The following is a 7,234-nucleotide window of genomic DNA, read 5'->3' on the forward strand; positions in this document are numbered from 1 at the left end:
CAGTGGTTAGGATCTGAGGGCCTCACTCGTTGTACCTGCTGAACTAGGGCTGCGTGAATCAACCACTCCCATCCTCGGTTTCCTCATCTCTTCGAGACAGATGGACAAAACAGCATCCCTCTTCCAGTTTCCTACTTAAGTATTGTAACTGCTCCTCCTCACTAAAAACCTTAGTTTGTTTTTAAAAGACTTCCCCTCCCTTCTTAAAGCAGACAGTAGTCATATACAAAGATAGTCTTGTCCACAGAAAAACTTGTGTGGGATGATTACTAGTAGCTTTATTCATAATATCCCCAAACTAGAAACAAGGCAAATATCCACCGGTAGGAAAATGAATAAGCCAATTGTAGCATCTCCATGCAATGGAAATGTACTCATCAGCAAAAGGGAAAGTAAACTACGGATCCATGCAACAACTTGGATGAATCTTACAGACATTATGTTGAGCAAAAGAAGCCAGACATCAAAGAGGACATATTGTCTGATCCCTTTCACATGAAGTTCTAACACCAGCAAAACTCCTTTGTGGTGATAGAAATAAACCTATCGCCTCAAAGGAGGGTTTTGAAGGAAAGAAGCATGATGGAACTATTGGGGGTGATAGAAATGTCGCTGTGTCTTGCTTTGGGTAAAAACTTATTGAACTGTGCAATTAAATCAAGCGTTTTATTGTATACAAATTATTCTTCAGTTCAAATATAAGACAACTCACCCATCTGTTAAATGTTTAATTTTCTAATGACCAGTTTTGGGGATTCTCAGGACGCAGTGACCATCTGTACGCTGGGAATTGGAACGGCCTTTGGAGAGTCCATTCTGGACAACACTCCCCGCCATGCGACCATCGTTACCAGGGAGAGCAGTGAGCTGCTCCGCATCGAGCAGAAGGACTTCAAGGCTCTCTGGGAGGTGAGCCCCAAGGCTTCTTTGTCCATTAATGTGGTTGTGGAGGGGAAAAGGGGGCGGCCACGTGGATAATGGCATTACAGTTGGGCCTTAATGTGTTCTGTTCTGAGCTGGTGGATGGAATTTAATTTCAAAACTTGTTTTTGAAATAAGGGAGTGAAAAAGCCATTTTGACACAAGCCATCTTTTTTTTTTTTAATTTAGTGCTTGCTCAATTTTCTGTAGTTTGACATACCTTATAATTATTTCTTGAATGACCATAGATGTTTTATGTATTTCTCCCCTCCTATTCCACAGATGTGTTCTTAAGCAGGGAACAAAATACTTTGACATTTTCTTTTGCATTTTAAAAATCATCATTGACATATTCCCTGGTAAAGTGGAATGAATGGGGTTAACATCTGCTTCATCTAAATGCTTTTTAAAAACGATGTGCCCCATAATAAGGTATGAGAAATGAGGGACATAAAGATGTCTGGTTAGTTGCCAACTTCAAAATGCTTAGGTGGCACAGCAGTGGATGGATGCAACTGGTCCTGGTGGCTTTTGCATTTACTGCTGCTTACCAGTGCCCTTAGGGTATTGCACTCATTTCTCAGAAGTGTGGGGAACAAATCATCATATACAGCAATGGCAAGTGGAGCACTTAGAAAGGCCCAGCTAAGCCTTGCATCTTTCACGCTCATTCCTTTTCAGTTCTTCAAGCTTCTGATTTTAACCTGCGGTTGTTCCTTATCTTTGTCCTGGGCTCAGTGTGTCCAAGTGTTAACCCATTGAGCTGGCAGGCTTCGCCACTTGTGGCTAAGATTTTAAACTTGATCTAAAAAGAATTTTGTGTAATCAAATCGTTTCCTCCAGAGCCAAACAAATGACAGATGCATTAAGGGAGCAAGCCTGCCGGCGAATGAGTGATGCTTTGCCTTAAAAGTCCTGTAAAGCCTTGGAGGGCCTTGGTGGTGAAACCTGTTACTTTTATTCTTGGCAGTAGTGAATAAATTGCGGGGTTACTTGTTTGAAATGCTTCCCTTAGAAAATATTAAAGAGCTCCAGCAGCTTTGTAAAGTTCAGAGACAAAAGCTAGTTTTAGGAAGGCAAAGCTGAAGTAGGTTTGCATGAGGTGTGTGTGGAGAGGTTTTCTGTCAATTAAAATGGACCAGGCTTGAGGCAAACAAGCCATTTTTTGGATCTTTCGTTTTAAAAGGTAAACTGAAAAAGTCTTTTCCCAAAAGGAAATTCAGAAAACCGATTTAAGAACAAAAAAAGCTTCCTACCTATGATGTGTGTCATTATAGCTGCTTTCTGTCTGTGATGACTGAGTCAAACTGCTGATGGTGATTTGGAGAAATATTAAAAACTTACTGTAATTAGGAGCCCTCAGGCTGTGAAGGCAGTTCCTGAGAAATTGCTACCTGGGAATATTAAAAATATATATTTAAAAACATTTTAAAACCTCACAGAAAATAAAAAAGAACAATACGATAAACACCTGTATACCTGTACTTAGTTCAACAAATGTTAACATACAGCCATGTTCGCTTCGTATTTGTTGTTTTTGGAACCATTTTAATGTAAATGACAGACATCGTGACATTTCATCCTAAATATTCAGCATGTATATCTGAAAAATTAGAATATTCTGTGACATACCTATACCATTATTTCACCTGTGAAAGTAACAATATCCTAATATCATCTAATACCCACTCTAGAGTTCAAATTTCCTCAATTGTTCCATAAACATTTTTTACAGCTGCCCAAATCAGGCTTTCTTTCTCTCTCTCTCTCTCTCTCTCTCTCTCTCTCTCTCTCTCTCTCTCTCTCTCTCTCTCTCTCTCTCTCTCTCTCTCTCTCTCTCTCTCTCTCTCTTTCTTGTTTTAATCCTCACCTGAGGGTATTTTTTTCCATTGCTTTTCAGAGGGAGTGGAAGGGAGTGGGAGAGGGATGGAAGAGAGAGAGAGAGAGAGAGAGAGAGAAACATCTATATGAGAGACACACATTGATTGGTTACCTCCTGCACTCGTCCTAAGCAGTACCTGGGATTGAACCTGAAACCTAGGTATGTGCCCTTGATCTGGAATCAAACCCATGACCCTTTGCTGCATGGGCCAACACTCTAACCGCTGAGCCATACCAGTCAGGGCTCTGTTTTCTTACTCTTTTTCTCTTCATGGCATTGACTAGTTTATAATTCAGCTATTTATTACTCTGGTAAAAATATCTGTTAGCAAATCTGTCAGCCAAATACCAAAAGGGAAAGATCATGAACGGAGGGATTACATAGCTTCGGAATTCAGGTAGAATTCTCACCAAACTGTGAGATGGAAGAAAGAAGGCAGTAGACAGGTAAGCTGGACAGTGCCTGTCCCGTTGGCAAGGGAAGGAGCTCAGTGTTAGGCCTTAGGCTGTGAATAGTAAATATTAGGTGACCTGCATCATGGGTCTAACTGTGCATGGTCATCGCATCTGATTATTTACTTTTGAGGAATGCCATGGTCTACCCGTTGTATGGCAGCAACCTTATATTTGGCTGTATCCTTGTCTATGTCCTTGATGTCACTTACTTTTATCAAACACGAGAATCAGGAATCTGGTTACTTCTTCTAACTCTGAAAATTGTGGTCCCTACTACTAACAGGTAGCACAGTCTAAAAATAGCTCTCTAATAGGCTGAACAAATAGTCTATTTTAAATCTTACACTTGGACTTGAATGGCAGCACAGAACTGGGGAATCCTGCTTCCTTTCCTGACCAAAGGCCAATTTCCCTGGCTCTCTACTGGTAGATACACACTCGAAACTCCATGTGAGATTTTGACTCCTATTCAATTTCAGCCCAAATACCTCTTGGTTTATATCGTCTGTTATGTTGTAAGTCAAATTAGTAGCACCCAGATTATTTTTAAAAAATCATCATAAATCTGATTGGGAGAATTTTTCAATAGTTTCTACAAATGCATAAAATTAAACAAATACTCCCCAGACATAACTGAGGTAGCAGCGTCATGCTTTTCTTTGCACCCTACACCTTTTCTAATGAAAACTACTTTCTTTTTTTCTCCATGTTTCAATTGCCAATGTGTGGTCGGATCTGAGGGCGGTGGGTTGCTCCATCTTAAAGTTAGCTCATATTTTCTTAGCTTAAGTGAATTATAGGAAATTTATTGAGTTGGTCAATAATGCTTCCCTCTTTGATATTAGTACTTAATAAAATATATTAACCAGGATATAAAATATGTCATTTTTCAGTAGCATCTTGAAAGAGAGAGGGAGAGGAAGGGAAGGAGGAAGGGAGGGAAGAAGAGGGGAAGGGAAAATATAGTTATGTTTCTGATTTCATTCAGAAGAAAATTAATTTAAGAGTCTTGGAACATCACTTTTAGTTCTTGAGGTAATTATAATTCAAACTCCTTGGCACTGGTGGCATTGTGTACCCGCAGGAAGGAGGCGAAATGGCAAAGTAGTAAAGTGTAGGCTTGGGAGTTTTAAGCCACTTATTAATATTTGATCCAAGATTGTGGATTATTTATGATTGTTATTGGCCTTCGGAATAAATAAAAGACTGATTTGTTGTCCAATTACATGAATTTATTCTCAGCACGTAATGGTATAAGAAGGTTTTCAATGGTTAGAACAGCAAACGAGGGATTTTTTAGTTTTCTTTCTGACTTTCTGTCCATTGCTGTGTCTGCATAAAGATGCTTTCAGCTTTGCAGCATGCTTGGGCTTCTTTACATGGACTGTTCCAAATACAGGACATGGAACGAGGAGATGAGTCCAGTGTGTTCAGAGAAGTAGATTAGAAAGGCACGCTCGAACAGATCCATAAAAGATAGGACCGAGAGGCCCTTGAGCTAGTGGTCTACCACCTGCTTCCCTGTGCTTCAATGGCATGAACATCATTCTGGACAAAAGCTTTCCTTTGCTATGAGCCCTGTTTGAGCATGTTCAAAATAACTACATATTATATATGTTTGTGAATAAGCTATTTGAAAGTTTAAAGACAGCAATAAAACTACAGCCTTTAAAAGCAATATTTTAAATTGGTAATCTGACCCATGTCACAATAAAAGCTGTAATTGTTACCCAGAAACTTCTTGTCACACTATTGTGATTTTATTTTAACCAGGGCAAACCATGTCCCAGAGAATCATTGCTCAGATGTAATGATTTTTTAAAATGTTTTATTTTTTATTTTTTATCTATAATTGACTATAACATTATATTAGTTTCAGTTGTACAACATGATGATTTAATGCTTGCATATATTGAGACATGATCACCACAATGAGTCTAGTTAGTATCCATCACCACACATAGTGACAATTTTTTTCTTATGATGAGAACTTTTAAGATTTTCTCTCTTAGCAATTTTCAAATATACAATGCAGTATCATCATTAACCATAGTCACCATGCTTTACCTTATATGTCACTGTTTATTTTATAACTGGAAGTTTGTACCTTCTGACCCCCTCCCCCCATTTGATCCACCCCCTACCTCCTGCCTCTGGCAACCACCAGTCTGTTCTCTGTAACAGAAGTAATGCTTGATAAAGTAAGTCTATTGCCCAAATGTGTCTGTGGCATCAGTAAATATTGTTGACTGAGAAAAAAATCTGCTTTATGGGATATAAAGCTGAATGGGAAAAATAAGAGGTAAGTTCATGTTTCTGTCTTAGGAAAAGAAAGCAATTTGTAAGCAGGGATATTTCTAAGATATATTTGGTCCTCACACAAGGATATGTTTTTATTGACTTTTTTTTAGAGAGAGAGGAAGTGTGTGTGTGGGGGGGAGAGAAACATAAATGTGAGATAGAAACATCAATTGGTACATGCCCCAACCAGGGATCGAACCTGCAACCTAAGTATGTGCCCTGATTGGGAATCAAACCTGCAACCTTTCTGGTGCACCAACCAGCTGAGCCACCCAGCTAGAGCAGTGAATATTCTTGAAGAAACATTTTACATCTATCTCTAGTCCCTACTTTTCAGAGTTCTTTTTTGTCTCGATTCTCCCAGATGTGTTGGCAGTTGTGGGACTGTAAAGCTTTTTAATTATTTCTATTTACTGCCTCTTTTGGATTATATAGGGAGGAAAAAAAAGCCCCTTTCCATTAATAATTTTTTCAAGCCACTATGAGAATAGGAATTATTGAGATGACAGCAGCTTAGTCTTTGCTGATGTGCTTTAAAAGCCGCATTAGAATAATATATCTTTCAGAGGCATCTGCTCCTGCTTGAATAGGCTTGATGTTCCTATCTGTCTTGGGCTGTCAGAAAAATTAAAGGCAAACACTTAAAACATAATATCACAGAATGCCCAGATCTCAGAAGCCCTTTGGGTGGGTGCAAACAATGTCAGGTTCTTTCACTGTGACATCACTGCTAGGCTTTGCAGGTGGACTGGCATTTTAGGTGCATGTTAAGTGGTCCCGGGTACCGAGGTAGGACTGCAGGATCCATCCTCAGACAGGCGGTCGCCTGCCTGCCTGCCAGGGCACAGGGGCCCACCCCCTCCAGTGAGGATTCCTGGAGCCTAGAAGCCAGGGGGCCTGCGCTCTCCCAAGTCAGAAGCCTGTGCTTACTTTTGGCCACTTAGGATCTTGTGCTGCAGGGTTACTTCCCAGGCCAGAAATTTGCATCAAAAGGCCAAGAAAAATACATCCAAAAATAAACATGAAAGCCAAGACTTTGTGCCAGGAACTCCAGCCACACACATCCTGTTGGCTGCTCCTCTCGCCTCTCTCCTGGCAGTTCGGATTCTTTTAAGCCGAGCGGAAGCCTGCTTCCATGAGTAGGACCTACGTGTCTGCGCCAGGGTCTCACTCCTCTGTCCTCACGCTTTTCCGTGAAGTGACACCGTGGTTCAAATCCAGAAAGGAAGGGAGTGAAGTTATTAGGAGGAAACTAAAATTGAAAAAAAAATTATATAGAGGAAGTCTTTTCCTATTGCCTTTGCTGCCCGAGTTTCCCTGGAGAACCAGCAGCACCAGTTTCCTCTCCGTGGTCTGAGATCCTCTTAACAGGAACAGATACAGACAGGGAATCATCGACGATGGAGATGCACTTTGCTGTCCAAATAAAGGACAGATACTCACTGGATGTCTGAGAGCTTTGAGAGACAGAAAAAGAAGGACGTATGCCCTACCAGGTCAGAATGGATTTTTTAAAGAATTCTTTAGTGGGGAAGCATTACATGTCACAGTTTGCATTTTGGCCTGAGGAGTTATACTCGAAAGCATCTCTGGCTTCTCTAATTATGTTCCACCAGATCGGAATATGTTGCACAGCACCGACATAATTAGATCTCATTATTATTTGTGGTGTGCA

The 7,234-nt window shown here is 40.3% G+C and overlaps 1 protein-coding gene across 2 annotated transcripts in view; it reads left to right on the forward strand.

Annotated features, from left to right (window-relative positions):
• The window catches only part of RAPGEF4 (Rap guanine nucleotide exchange factor (GEF) 4), a 227,305-nt gene that overhangs the window by 17,618 nt on the left and 202,453 nt on the right, over window positions 1-7,234 (forward strand). For both annotated transcript variants that reach the window (XM_005857587.2, XM_005857588.2), the window contains exon 3: window positions 763-909. The gene's annotated coding sequence lies outside the window, so the exon portion shown is untranslated. The remainder of the gene's footprint in view (window positions 1-762; window positions 910-7,234) is intronic.

This window comes from Myotis brandtii, unplaced genomic scaffold (genome assembly GCF_000412655.1).
Source record: "Myotis brandtii unplaced genomic scaffold, ASM41265v1 scaffold112, whole genome shotgun sequence".
Lineage (NCBI taxonomy): Eukaryota > Metazoa > Chordata > Mammalia > Chiroptera > Vespertilionidae > Myotis > Myotis brandtii.